Below are 15,227 nucleotides of genomic sequence, written 5' to 3'. Positions count from 1 at the left end.
ATGAATCCATCAGGATTTTATTGGCTATCGCAGCACACTTTGATTATGAGATCTGACAGATGGATGTGTAGACTGCATTTCTAAATGGGTTCCTTCAAGAGGAAATCTACATGGAACAGCCAGAGGGGTTCTCTTCCTTGGAGGAAGAAAGCAAGGTGTGCAAATTGTAGAGGTCCATTTATGGGCTGAAGCAGACTTCCAGGAGCTGGAACATTAGGTTTGATCAATTAATCAAATCATTTGGTTTTGATCAAAACATGGATGAACCATGCGTTTACAAGAAGATCAGTGGGAGGGCAGTATGTTTTCTTGTTTTATACGTAGATGACATATTGCTGATTGGTAACGATGTAGGATTCCTTTCATCAGTAAAACAGTGGTTATCCACAACGTTTTCGATGAAAGACCTTGGTGAAGCTAGCTATATCCTTGGGATCAAACTCGTAAGAGATCGCCAGAAAAGGATGCTAGGCTTGTCACAGGCTACCTATATAGACAAAGTCCTGGCCAGATTTAGTATGGAGAACTCCAAGAGGGGAAGTGTTCCCTTCAGTCATGGAGTCAGTCTCTCCAGATCTCGATGTCCTCAGTCTCAGACGGGCATTGAAGAGATGAAGAGGATTCCCTTTGCCTCAACAGTAGGAAATCTAATGTACGCTATATTGCGCACAAGGCCGGATGTCTTCTATGCAGCAGGTATTGTGAGTCATTACGAGTTTAATGAGTGGAGGTGCCATTGTATAGAGGAGTACAAAATAGAAATCTACAGCCGATCCCTATTTTTATGAACACCTTGCATCATGTGATGCGGCTAATAAGGTGTTTGGGTAAGGAAGTTCCTAACATTTCTGGAGTAGTCCCTGATCTTGTCAAGGGCCCTATTCCCCTGTTATGTGACAACAGAGGGGCCATTGCACAAGTTAAGGAGCCTAGGGCTCATCAGAGGAACAAGCACGTGCAGCGGAAGTATCACCTCATCAGAGAGATTATCCAGCAGAGTGACGTGAGTATCTCCAAAGTGGACACAACTGAAAATGTGTCTGATGCCATAACAAAGGGTATGTCACCAGGAGTGTTTGAGAAACACATGGAGGGCATGGGTTTAAAATGTATGGGGAATTGGCTTTGATGTACAAGTGGGAGACTGTTGGACAAGTGTGTGCATCAAACCCGGTTCGGTCCGATTCAACCCGGTTCACCTTTGTATTGAACATTTATATATTTTAGTTTAATATTGTCACATGCGATATAAACTTTTTGAGCATTATGTGTCCGTAAGTTATACTTAGAATGGTAGTCACGACTAGGGTTTGGGCTGGGCACCCTTATCATATGGTCGTCGCATTGGGTATGCCTGGACATGTGATGTTAGGGTACAAATGCTAGTGCTCACATGTTTGATGTGTGCATTGGCGAAGAATCTACTTTGTCGATTCCCTCATGTATTACTGCCAAATGTAGGAAGGGATAGACATGTGTCATCAACACCCTGTACCTGAGGGAACCCTGTCACTGCAAAGTGTGATCGCATTCTTTGGTTCATCAATCACTGAGACTCAAGCGAGTCAAAGCCGGTGTTCTGGGAATGCATGAACACTTTGTGAGTGAAGGAGTTATCCAACACGGTCACCACTGCCCGATTGGGGAACACCAAGATAGAGACTGTCCGTGCATGGCCGGATCAAAATCTAGATCCAGTACCGTTTTGGAAATGATTTTGCAAAATTTATTTTACATAAAATGATACATTATTTATAGTTATTTCAAATAAAGTGTTTTATCGAGTTTTACGGGACCCGATCGGATGCATAGACACTCTTATATGGACATGTACTATGGATTGGGGTTTGGCAGTACATGTGTACATGCCCTAGATTCCATAATGATGGTGTTGATTAGTGGGGGGGGGGGTTGTATATGATAAATTGTTATCATATAGGGAGTTATTTGGAATTTGCTAATTTAATTGGCTCTTTATTTAATTAATGGATTTGGTGCTAATTGTAATTATCCATTAATAATTAAATAAAGAATCTAATTAATACTTTCCCTATTAGATTCTGCTTCTTCACCTGTGTAGCACTTTGAGTTTAAACAGAATTGCCAGACTGAGTGAGAGAGAGAGTCAGACTCTCACTAGGGCTCTATTAAATCTATCTAGGATTTAATTAAACCCTATTATTATAAATAGGGGACCATAAAACGCAGAAGAGAAGCTCTCCACATTTTTGGAGCAGACACTCTCTCTCCTACATTTTTGGTTTCTCTCTCTTCCTCTTGTGATCTCTCTTCTTCTTCTTGCTTCTCTCACCTGTGTTTGAGAGTTGCGGTTTATGAAACCCTAGATATGTGCTGAGGAGTTTGAGGGCATCTGGGATTGGCGTGTAGAACCTTGGTAGCACCATTGGAGGTTCATATCTGTTTGCTTGGAGGGCTCACTGGAGGAAGAACCACTGTCTATTGGAGGAGCAACACTTGAGGCTCACCAGGTTAGCAGTTCTTTATTAATTCCTTCTGTTCATTGATTATTAATATTTATGGGATGCGAAAGAAACTTGAATCGATTAATTTCCGCTGCGCATTCGAGTATGGGATGGATCCCTCTTGCCATGTGATGGACTAGAGACGAATTTCTCCGTCCCTATTGTGATAATTAATTTTATGGGACGCAATAGGGAAGGAGAAACCCTAATTGGGATGCACCAGGGTTCCCATGGGAAACCATGGGACACCCTAAAACTAAAATGGGGCACCCATGGGACACCATGGGATAACCCAGGGCGTGCAATACCCTAATTGGTTTATAATTGGTTTCCCTACGGAACCATGGTTTGATCCCTGGACCGTTGTTTGACCAACACAACTTACAGCTTCTTCTAAAATCAGCAATCTTGCAAGACTAGTTCAATTCACTGGATCAATTCCTAGTTCAACTAGTCACATAATCTTTAAGCCAAGCTAGATCTCTTCTTTGTCTAAAGGCTTCTTCTGTTATCTGAGGCTAATCAACTTACTCCATGGCTTGCTGAGTTGTATCTTCAAATTGTTGACTAATGTCCACCTGTAATTTTGAGGGTGTATCACTCCCTATCCCATTGAAACAAGCCTTGTCCTCAAGGTTGAGATTGGGATATAAAGCTTTGAATTTATTAAAATCTTCCCAAGTTGCATCTTCTAACAACAATCCATGCCATTGAACAAGTACTTGAGGTACAAGCCTCTCATTCACTCAGATTTGCCGTTGGCCTACAATTGCCACCGGTACATCCACTGGTTGAGCGGTAGAATTTATAGGAGGTAGGTGCTGAATTGTAACAGGAGGAATCATCCCAAAATAAGCCTTAAGCTGGGACTCATGAAGGACATCATGGATCCGGGATTGAGAAGGGAGTTGTAATTTATAAGCTACTGGTCCAATCTTGGCTAACACTTCAAATGGCCCATAGTAGCGCTTACTAATTTTCTGGCTGGGTTGAGACGTCACAGACAACTGTCGATAAGGCTGTAATTTAAGCCATACCCAATCACCAACTTGAAAATCCAATTCCCTCCTATTGTTATCTGCATAAGCCTTCATCCGTTGCTGCGTTTTGAGTAAATGACCATTCAATTGGTGCAGCAATTGGTCTCTATCTTGAAGATCCAAATCAACCGCCTCTATGGAAGAACTGCCCTCTACATAGAATGGAATGACAGGTGGAAGTCGCCCATATAATGCCTGAAAAGAAGACATCTTGATACTTGTATGGTTGGAGGTGTTATAACAGAACTCAACCCAAGGTAAAAAACTGTACCATTTCTTCGGGTTATCTGCTGCAAAGCATCGAAGGTATTGCTCTAAGCAACGATTTACCACCTCCGCCTGGCCTTCAGTTTGGGGGTGATAGGTTGTGCTACATTTTAATGTAGTGCCACTGAATGATAGCAATTGCGTCCAAAAATTGCTAAGAAAAGTGGGATCTCTATCTGAGATAATAGAACAAGAAAATCCATAAAGCTTAACTACCATGTCAATAAACACAGTGGCGACCTTGGAAGCTGTAAAATGGGTTGGTAGGCTAGCAAAATGGCCATACTTGGTAAGTTGATCTACTACCACAAAAATGGCTGTAAAACCATGGGACAAGGGAAGTCTAAAGGATATCACAAGATTCACAACTACCTTGAAGTGCTTAGCCCATAGGGCGTCGGCTGTGCTCAGTTGAATTCTATGGACAGGCAAGAATGGATCTGTTGCGTCAAGAAATCGTCGAGCGGTCCTGCGAGTGCCGTCACCTACAAGTGGACCAAGGGGTCAACAGAGAGAACCGGTGTGGTTCCGGCCTAGGGCTCTCCGATGCCAAAGTTAGATCTCCTGGCGTAAATAGATGAATAGTGATTATTCAGTATGAGTTTAGATGTCCCTTGATGGGGTTGTGTACCTTGCCTTTTATAGTAGCGTATGGCAGTGTGGAGAGTCCCAGTTTGATGGCGATTGTCCCTTTGAGTGGATAGAGACCCTGGGTAACGGGGCTCTATCCTGATTGATCATCTCCCCGTGGGAGGGAGTGTCCTAGTGGTATCAAGATCCTTGGTGGATAGATACCCGCGTGTGGTGATAACGTCCTTGGTGCTTGAATCCGTCTGGGTGACGTGACTTCTAAGCGGCGGCCTAGAGTCCTGGTGGTGACATGAGTCTGTAGCGATACGATCGGGTCATAGGTGGGTAGCCCCCACCTCACGTGCCCACGATGCTGTGCCTGGGTGCAGGCTGCGCCTGGGTGAGGCCGCTCCAGGATGTGTGGCCGGGCCTAGGTGAGGCCGCGCCTGGGTGAGGCCGTGCCCCGGATGTGTGGCCGCACCCGAGTGGTGGCCGCGCCTGGGTGAGGCCATGCCCGGATGTGTGGCCGCGTCTAGGTGAGGCCGCACCCAAGTGGTGGCCGCGCCTGGGTGAGGCCGCGCCTGGGTACTGGCCGTGCCCGGGTGCTGGGACCCCTGTTTGTTCCCCTTGGTTATGGAGCGGGTCGTCTGTGACACGTGGCGGTCGTTGATTGGCCCGGTGAATATTGGATGTATCATTTGCCCCCCACTCTCTTAGGATAGGATGTCCAAGAGAGTAGATGCCGTTACATAGTGAGGGGTCCGCTGCGAATAGACTTTCCTTGCGGGGTTTGCCTATAAATCCACTAATGAGGTTGGAGAGGTTGGGGGTTCAAACCTTTCCTCCTACACTTTTTCTTCTTTTGTTTTTTTGTAGGTATATGTTCCTTTCTTTCACTTTCTCTTCTTTCACTTCTCATTTCTCTTTCTTACTTTTTGTCTCCCATTTTGCTCTTCTTTAATTCCCCCCTTGCATTCCACTTTTTGTCTTTTGTCCTCTCTTTGGTGCCCACCATGTGCTTGTTTTTGGGTCACCTCCACTAGTATCCACTTTGCTTGATTTTGGGTCCTTGTGTTTGGTTTGTGCTCACTTGGTGCCTTGGTTTGCTTGGAAGGCTTGAGTGGTGCTTGGCTTGAGTGCCTTGCCTCTTGTGATCTCTGTCACTTGATCGTGCCCGTGGTGTGGCCGCGTCATCATCGTGTGCCTATCTCCCCGTGCGGTCGCCTTTTCTCTGAGGTAAATTCGGTCCCTTTTCTTTCTTTTTCTTTTGTTTTTTTTTTTTCTGTAGGGCTGCGCCTCGGTGAGGCCGCACCTGTAGGTGTGGCCACGCCTGGGTGGCCGGGCCTGTGGGTGTGGCTACGTCGGGGCGGCCGCGCCAGGGTGGCCGCGTTTGGGGTGGCCGTGCCTGGGTGTGGCCGCGCCTTGTGAGTGTGGCCGCGCCTGGGTGGCCGTGCCTGGGTGTGGCCGCGCCTTGGTGTGGCCGCGCCTTGCGGGTGTGGCCCCTGCCTTGTGGGTGTAGCCGCACCTAGCTGGCCGCGCCTGGGTGACCGCGCCTTGCAGGTGTGGCCGTGCCTGGGGTGGCCGCGCCATGCCGGTGAGGCTGCGCCTATGGTGGCAGCGGCGTGGGTGTGATGGACCCTCGCTCTTCCTTTCTTTTCTTCCTCTTGTATGTGATGGATCAGCTGTTTATATTTTGCAGGTGGCATTCCTTTCATTTTTTCTTACCAGCTTCGGGGAGATCGCTTTCTCGAGTAAGTAGTTCGTTCCTCTCTTGTCCTTCATGTAGTTCCCGGGTGACCTTGGCCCTGCTTCTGTCGGGGTTGGATCTTCAGAGGAGCGTTCCCCCGGATCGCCTTCTTCTGTGGGTACTCCCTCCTCTATACCCTCCCCTAGTGCTACTGATGGAGGCGTGGGACCTTCTAGTGTCTCCGGTCCCAGTAGGGATCGTCGGCCCTCGGGGGTGGCATCCTCAGTCGCCGGTCCTGCTGATAGGTTGGGCCCTGTTGCTAGCATCTTGTCACCTTCTGACTTGGTCTCCCTTCGTGAGGAGTTCCATATTCCCGCCGAGGTCATGTTGCGTGCTCCTGGGCCTGGCGAGTATGCCTTCTCTCACCGTGCGGGTGAGATCTGTCTCTACCGTTCATTTTTTCTCCAGGGCCTTCGCCTTCCTATACCTTGCTTTGTCGAGTTGGTGTTAGAGCATTGGCACCTCACCCCTGGGCAGGTGTTGCCCAACTCTTGGAGGGTGATCTTAGGTTTCTATGTCTTCTTCGCCTGCCTGGGCGTGCCGCCACTGTTCCCCTGTTCTCCCACTTTTATCTGTTGAAGAAGGGGAACCATGGATGTTATCACTTTGCTCGCCGCGTGCTCAAGGGGCCCTATGCCTCTGTGGAGCTTCTCATGGGGATCACTAGCCACATGAAGTATTGGAGGGATCGCTTCTTTTTTTCCACGGTCCCCCGATGCTCATTACGGAATGTTAGGGAAGTTACTGACCTCAAGAGGGTCAATCAGGGGCTTGAGCTGAGTGATTTTGAGGGTGACTCCCTCAAGCTGTGCCTGGGTCGCGATCCGTTCCACGTCCAGGAGTTGGACTCGGAGGCCTTCCTGTCTCTCTGGAAGCTGAGTCCTAGTAAGAGCATTGTCTTTTGTACTTGATTGGCATGTTGGTATTTGAATGTATATGTCATCTGATTGGTTGGGTGGTCTATAAAGTGGATACGCGTCCGGACTTCAGTTTGCTCTGTGGTAATCTGCGGAGGAAGGCCGCTTCTCAGGGTGGTCCATCTGCTGGAGTGACCGATGTTAGTGGTGCTTCTGCGCCTATGGTTGTTGGAGCGAAGCGGAAGGGTGGACCAAGACATGCCCGCGTGACGAGCTCTGGTGTGCTTGTCCTCCTTCCCCGTACTTCTCCTGATGATGATGGCGTTTCAGGCTCTGTGCCTCTGCCTCCCTCTGTCGCTCCTTCCGGATCTTCTGTATTGCCCCTTTCCAAGGGGAAAGGTGCGAGTTCCTCTGGCGGTATTGCCACTGATCTTCCCACGCTGGGTGAGTCCTTGGTGATCACCTTGGGCGTGCTGGAGGGCTCGACCTTGGCCGAAGCCGGCATGTCGCAGGAGTGGGTGGATAGGGGCAGGCTCCCTACCGCGAGGATGGCCTTGCAGAGGCTTAGCGATGCTTGTCTGGCTCAGACCCTCTACCATGATATGGCTTTGGTGAGTTATCCCTTTTTTGTCTCGTCATGTTCATTGCTCCATTTATTTTTAGATTGTTTTATCGCCTGCCATGTTGATTGTAGGTCCATCACCGTATTGCTGAGGCGGTGCTTCGATTGGAGGGTCACGCTTCTCGTGAGGTGCAGATACAGCACACCCTGCGTGACGTGGAGAGGGAGCTCCAGGGACAGATCGATGCCCATGAGAGGGCCGAGGCCGACGCATAGAGGGTGTCGGGGGAGCTCACGGTGGCGTCCGGGAAGCTCTTGGAGGTGTCTGAGGAGCTGCGTGTGACCTCTGCTGGTGCGGCTGAGAGCTCGGCTAGGGTTCTTGCCTTGGAGGAGGAGCTTCATTCATTGAGGGGAAGGCATGAGGCGAAGCTGGCATCTGCAGGTGAGCGAGCTGTGGCTGAGTTCCAGGCATCCTCTGCGTTCTCGATGCTGTATCAGGCGCAGCTTCCGCCCGCCTATGAGGGAGGGATCGGGGACTTAGCCGCTTATGTCCTGGAGGTGACCCCCGATTATGACTTCTCTATTTTGGGGTTCTCTGAGTTTGCTGCCGCGCTTCCGGGTGTAGCTGTGGTGGAGAGCGTTCCGGTGTCAGAGTTGGAGGCTGCCCTGCCTGAGGGGGGTGCTGCTGCGCGTCCTCTTGAGGTGGACATGATGTCTCCTGCTGGGTCGGAGGTGACCCACCACTCTGTGATCCCTTGACCCTACGTCCGTACCGATCCTGTAGACGTCTCAACCTTTTTCCTTTTTTGAACTTGAGTTTGTAACTACTATGACTTTTCTATGTGATCGCTTTTGCTTCTCTTTGACTGCATTGTCTCCTGGTGATTGTTTGCACGTTGATACTCTTTGACCCTTGATAGTTATGGGGTTTTGGTAGTGGCGTCGTGCCTTGGTGATCCTCGGACCTTGGTGGGTTAACGCCTTAGGCGTAGAGCCTCAGTGTTGGCATGACACTTTAGGCACACAGCCTCAGTGTTGGCAGGTCGCCTTAGGCATACAGCCTCAGTGTTGGCATGTCGCCTTAGGCCTGAAGCCTTTTGTGTTGGCATATCGCCTTAGGCATAAAGCCTCAGTGTTGGCATGTCGCCTTAGGCATGAAGCCTCAATGTTGGCATGTTGCCTTAGGCATAAAACCTCAGTGTTGGCATGTCGCCTTAGGCATGAAGCCTCAGTGTTAGCATGTCGCCTTAGGCATGAAGCCTCAGTGTTGGCATGTCGCCTTAGGCATGAAGCCTCAATGTTGGCATGTTGCCTTAGGCATAAAGCCTCAATGTTGGCATGATGCCTTAATGTAGTGGCAGTGATTCGATTGAGTGGTAGAAGAAGACAAGTATTCCTGCAACATCTCTTTATTTTGAATGAAATTCAAATTGACCTTGAAACAGTGATGTCGTCTACTGCTACTCCTACTACTACTGCTTCTGTTATCACTACCACTACTGCTATGCTTCTACTGGTAGTACTTCTTCAGATGTTCTGAGTTCCAGGTACGGTCTACCTTCTTGCCCCCTGGAGTCTTCAAGCGGTAAGTCCCTGGGCGTATCTGCTTGGAGACTATGTAGGGTCCTTCCCAGTTGGGTGACAGCTTCCCTGCCTTCTGTGGCTGTGATGCACTTGCCCTCCGTAGTACTAAATCTCCCTGGTGGAATAGCCTTTCCTTGATCCTGGCATTATAGTACCTGGTAGTACGTTGCTGGTAGGCGACGTTCCTTAGTAGTGCTCTCTCACGGACCTCATCTATAAAGTCTAGGTTCACCTGCAGTGCGTTGACATAGGTACGTTCATTGAAGTGCAGAACCCTATGGGACATGGCGTAGACCTCTACTGGCGCCAATGCTTCAGTGCCATATGCTAGGCGGAATGGGCTCTCTCCTGTGGGCGTCCGTACTGTAGTTCGGTATGCCCACAGGACGCTTGGTAGCTCTTCTACCCACTTACCTTTGGCTCCTTCTAGCCTTTTCTTGACTCCTTCCAAGATGCGTTACATGGTGACCTCCACCTGACCATTGGCCTGTGGGTATGCTACCGACACAGGCCGATAGTCGATGTTGTAGCTGTGATAGAATGCTTGGAGTTTGGGATTGTTAAATTGTTTTCCATTGTCTGAGACGAGGATCCGTGGTACCCCGAACCTGTAGATGACGTTGTCGCGAACGAACTTCTCAATCTCTGTCTCTGTTATCTTGGCCAAGGGTTTAGCTTCGACCCACTTGGTGAAGTAGTCGATCGTGACGACCAGGTACTTTCTGTTTCCCGGTGTTGCAGTGAAGTTGCCTAAGATGTCTAGTCCCCACATGGCAAAAGGTATTGGGTTGAGGATTGATGTCAGCTTGGTGGCGGGTAGATGGGGTACTGGGGCGAACAATTGACATTGCTCGCACTTCTTGGCATATTGGATGGGACCTGGCCAAAATGACTCAGAGCCGGGTGAGGCTGTCGAGGGGTTCATTACCCGATTTAAGATGGCCAAATACAAATGTCCAACCACTTTGCCCGAGGCCAAATACGCGAAGATGGCCTTGGGGGGACTCATTTTTGAGCTTCGAAAAAGGTTTGCTAGTCAATACTTTGCTGACCTCGGTCAACTGGTGCTACAGGCCGCACCTTATGAGTAGCTCCTAAAAAAGGAGGGTTAGCGGAAAGCAGCCTCTATTAGAACATATTATAAGGATGCAGCTAGTCACACCTTCCCATTGTTAGGGAACAGCGAGAAAAAATAGGTTGACTACGTAGAGTTTAAGGTAGACGCTGCAGAAATCACAGAGGGAAAACCCTATGTATGTAAGGCTTTGGCCAGGCCGAATGATCAGGCCAAGCAGGCCGAGCCATTCAAGATGGCACCTCAGAGGACCTTTGACTCGAAGGTGACATACTCCTTTGACATTTCGAAGGCTGAATTGATTTTTGACCAGTTGCTCAAGGATTAGTAGATTAAGTTGCCACCAGGGCACCAGATACCACCTAGTCACGAGCTAAAAGACCAGAAGTACTATAAGTGGCACAACACTCACACCCATATTACTACTACTTGTGTGGTTTTACGTAATGCCTTGCAGAAAACAATTACAGTCGGACATTTGTAGTTCCCAAGAAAGAAAAAGGGGGTCATGATGGTCAATGAAGATCCTTTCCCGGTTAACATGGTCAGCGCCGACTTCTAGAAGATGGCCGGGCCGAGAGGGAGCACACCAGCCATGAGTTTTAGACAGGGGAGTAACCCGCCCAGGCTGAATACACTGGCACGATCATCAGGCTCCCGTTTGAACCCATGGGCCACTCCTTTCCATACCCAGGCCAACAGCGGCCGAGCAATTAGCAATCTGGAAGATGCAATGGGCAAAACAGCGCAGGAATGCCTGGCCCCACTTGAGTGACCCAGGGTACCTATCATGGGCCGGTCCAGCATATGCCAGCTCAGTCCAAAGAATAGGCCAGGATCCAGAGACGGCAAAGGAGGGGTAAAAGGCCCACAGTGAACCCCCGCTATGAGTTCAGTCTACGAGGGGAAGCAAGGGGACCAGAAGAACTTGAGATTGGCACACCTAGGCTGAATGAAGCACCAAGGCTCCACCAGGAAGTCTGTCCCAGTTGCAGGTCCCTAATCGAGGGGCAACGGAATAGAACCATAGCTTGGTCAGGCCGAGCACCATCTAATCAGGGCACTCGGCCTTCCCTGGGGGCCCTAGAGGGGGCTAATCCAGCAGATAGGAGGCCGGTTCCTCATCAGCCAACACACACCTCCAGGCAGTCCGCCAAAGATCGGCTTGGGAGGGTTTCGGTAAGGAGGTGCTTGACATATGAATAGTATGGGCTAGACTACTCGCACTAGGAGTACTCCGGACAAAAGGCCCCTCAACACCAGGAGGGCCACAGGCCGAGGATGGTTGTCCCTAAGGCAGATGGAGAAGAGTGGAAGGTTGCAAGGCATCCAAAGTTCCCAGCTAACCCTAATCCAGCTCGCTTGTCTAGAGCACCAAAAAGAAGGCGACAGAAGAAGAGGGCAGCCCAAAGACGGCACGAACAGACTCGGATAAACGAGGGCTGCACCAGGGGGCCCTCTCAGGCCTGAGTGGAGGAAGGCATAAGCTCTGGGAAACAGAACTAGGCGATCAAAGGGGAATCAGGGGTAAAAGACCCGGACGCTGCCATAGGAAATGGAGGAGCTCTGGAGCCGAAGGTGTCAGACTATAAGATCGAGGACAGTGATCCTGAAATCTTGGGAGACATAGTGACGAACGCCAGCCCAAGAGTTGACAATACAGACAATAGTGGCCCCATACACTCACTAGATATCAACTTTGGTGGGTTGGTTGAGATGATGTTTGGCATGATCCCGACTCAGGTACAGATCTCAATGGTGTACGTCCTACCAAAGACCTTCCAGTATCAGCCCAGCCAGGCGACGCAGTTGGAGGGAGACATAGACAAAGGGGGCAGCTCGCATCCAGAGATATTGGGGATAGAACTGGTGCCCACTCAGGAGCAGGCCAAGAAGAAGGTGGACTACAGCGAGCCAGACCAGCAGGGCCCTAAAGATAATGTCAGGACGGTCATCACCAGAGAAACAGAGTACACTTTTGACAATCCAATCCCACAGGGGAGGATGCCCGACATATTCGAGGAGCCAACTCGTGAGATGATGCGGCATCAGAAGCCATTGTATATTCAGTCTCACATGGACAACAAACCCGTGTCCAGGGTTTTGGTTGACAGCGGAGCAGCGGTGAATATCTTACCCTTAAGAATGATGAGACGTCTCGGTAGGGACGAGACTGATTTGCTACCAGCTGACGTATCGGTCATGAATTTCTTGGGTGGCTCCACCAGGCCAAGAGGCGTACTCCCGATTGACCTAAAAGTGGGAGACCACGTATCCTTGACGACCTTCTTTGGCATGGATGCCATGGCCAATTACAACGCCCTTTTAGGATGAGACTGGATCCATGTGAATTCCTGCGTCCCGTCATCTTTACACTAGTTCCTAGTACTATGGTGAAAAGGAAAGATTGAGTTGGTGATGGCCGATAATCAGTAGTTTATGGTCAATGCCAGCCATACCGAGGCCGCCTTGTACGATGGGTGTATTGGCCCTATCCAGTTCACTGGAGCAGATGAGCATGGGAGACCTACATCCTTGGTTACCTCATCTACGGTCCTGGAAGAGGTGTTCCAGTTGAAGGGACCGTAGACAGAAGCCCTGCCAAATCTCAGAGAATGACGGAGGAAGACTGACAAAGATTACTTATGAAGAGAAGCCAGAAGGTTATGGCAGACATAATGCGCCGACTGATAGTTGTAAGCCTGGAGTAGAAGATGTCTTATGGTGGTAGGCCCTGAAGTCAGGCTGCAAGATCTGCCACCTGTGCCGTTGAAAATGGAAGAAACATTGGCGGAGCTCTAAGATCCATTGATAGAGGTAGACTTAGGAACAGCCAAGGACCACTGGCCTATTTATGTTAGTGGTCTACTCCTACCTGAGTTAAGGGGGGATATTATAAGTCTATTGAAGGAATTTAAAGATTGTTTCGCTTGGGACTATTCTGAGATGCCTAGTCTAGATCGAAAGTTGGTTGAACATCGGTTGCCCATCAAAGATAACTACAGATCGGTAAAGCAACTACCCAGACGAATGGCACGGGATGTCGTCCTGAAAATTAAGGATGAAATCGAACGGTTGCTTAAGGTGGGTTTCATCAGGACCGCCAGGTATGTGGAGTGGGTGTCAAACATAGTGCCGGTTATGAAGAAGAATGGGAAGCTAAGGGTGTGCATTGACTTTAGAGACTTGAACAAGGCCACCCCCAAAGACGAGTATCCGATGCCAGTGGTCGATATACTGGTTGATGTGGCCGCAAAAAACCGCATCCTGTCTTTTATGGATGGCCACGCCGGGTATAATCAGATCTTCATCACAGAAGAGGATGTCCCAAAAATAGCCTTCCATTGCCCAGGCGCTTTAGGGATGTATGAATGGTTGGTCATGCCATTTGGGTTAAAGAACGCCGGTGCCATTTACCAACGGGGGATGAACACCATTTTCCATGACATGATCGGCACCTTTGTTGAGGTTTACATTGACGACGTTGTGGTCAAGTCAAAGCAGGAGCACGAACACCTTGAGCACTTGAGACAGGTGTTCTCCAAGATGAGGAGTCACGGTCTGTAGATGAATCTGTTGAAGTGTGCCTTTGGAGTGGCGACCGGTAACTTCCTTGGGTTTTTGGTTCATCAAAAAGGAATTGAGGTGGACAAGAACAAGGCTAAGGTCATCCAGGAGGCAAGGCCGCCTACCAACAAAAAGGAGCTACAGAAGTTTCTGGGACAGGTAAACTTCCTCAGACGCTTTATTGCCAACTCCGCAGGGCGGACAAAGGTTTTTTCCTCGCTATTAAAGTTGAAGACCGACGAGGACTTCAGGTGGGATGATACCCACTAGGAGGCGTTCGATCGGATAAAAGCTTACTTAATAAGGCCTCCAATCCTAATGCCTCCAAGGAAAGGGGTACCTCTGAAATTGTACGTGTCCACAGCGGAAGGTTCAATAGGGAGCTTACTTGCATAGGACAATGAGGCTGGGAACGAGCAGGCGGTGTTCTACCTAAGTCGGGCCTTGATGGAAGTGGAGCGGAAGTACCCCATGATTAAAAAGTTATGTTTGGTGCTATTTTTCCCTTGCAGCAAACTTAGGTACTATCTCTTGCCAGCAACGGAGGGTGGTTTGCCAGACCGATGTCATTAAGTATATGCTTACGCGCCCAATTTCTAGGGGGAGGATTGGAAAGTGGACTCTCGCCCTCACTGAGTTCGTCCTCCAGTACGTGCCCCAGAAAGCAGTCAAGGGACAGGCGTTGGCAGACTTCCTTACGAATCATCCTCCCATGGAGACCGCTAGGGAGATGATGGAGGTCCCCCTTGTCGGCCTCACGCCATGGAAGCTTTTCTTCAATGGGTCCAAGACCGAGCGGGCCACCGGGGCAGGGGTTATCTTGCGATCACTAGAAGGGACAGAGACTCAAGTAGCCTTTCGGTTCAACTTCCCTTGTTCAAACAACCAGGCCGAATACGAGGCTCTCATACTAGGGTTGGGCCTACTTCTGGGCCTTAAGGCTGACACCGTGGACATCATTAGAGACTTACAATTGGTGATCAAGCAGCTGGCCAGGGAATATCGATGTGAGAGTGAACACTTGGTGGACTATCTTGCGTAGGCCAAGAAGCTAATCGAGGGATTCCAGGATGTAGTGGTTCGCCACATCCCACAATCAAGGAACCAGGCCGTAAATGGGTTAGCACAGGCGGTGTCTGGCATCGGTCTACCTGTTATACCCACACCCCAGATCGTAATTAATTATTATTTCTCCCTCATGACGTGTAGATACCACTGCCATGTATGCTGGTGACCTATTCTTGATGATAGTCAAACCCAGCTATAAAATTATTGATCACAGTATGGGTTTGCCTGTAGAGAAAACTATCGGGGTCATGGGGGACAAACCATGACAATTGGAGAAGTAAGTTCTAGCTTTTAATTTTATTTATTTACCATTTTCCTCGATGCCCTCAAAGTGCAGGCCAAGGTTTGAACCGCCCGGACTATTTTAGTTGGGTAGGAAATATTTTATTTGTGGGTCCTATTTATTT

This window comes from Telopea speciosissima, chromosome 8, assembly GCF_018873765.1.
Source record: "Telopea speciosissima isolate NSW1024214 ecotype Mountain lineage chromosome 8, Tspe_v1, whole genome shotgun sequence".
Classification (NCBI taxonomy): domain Eukaryota; kingdom Viridiplantae; phylum Streptophyta; class Magnoliopsida; order Proteales; family Proteaceae; genus Telopea; species Telopea speciosissima.
Note: the sequence above shows the minus strand (reverse complement) of the source record.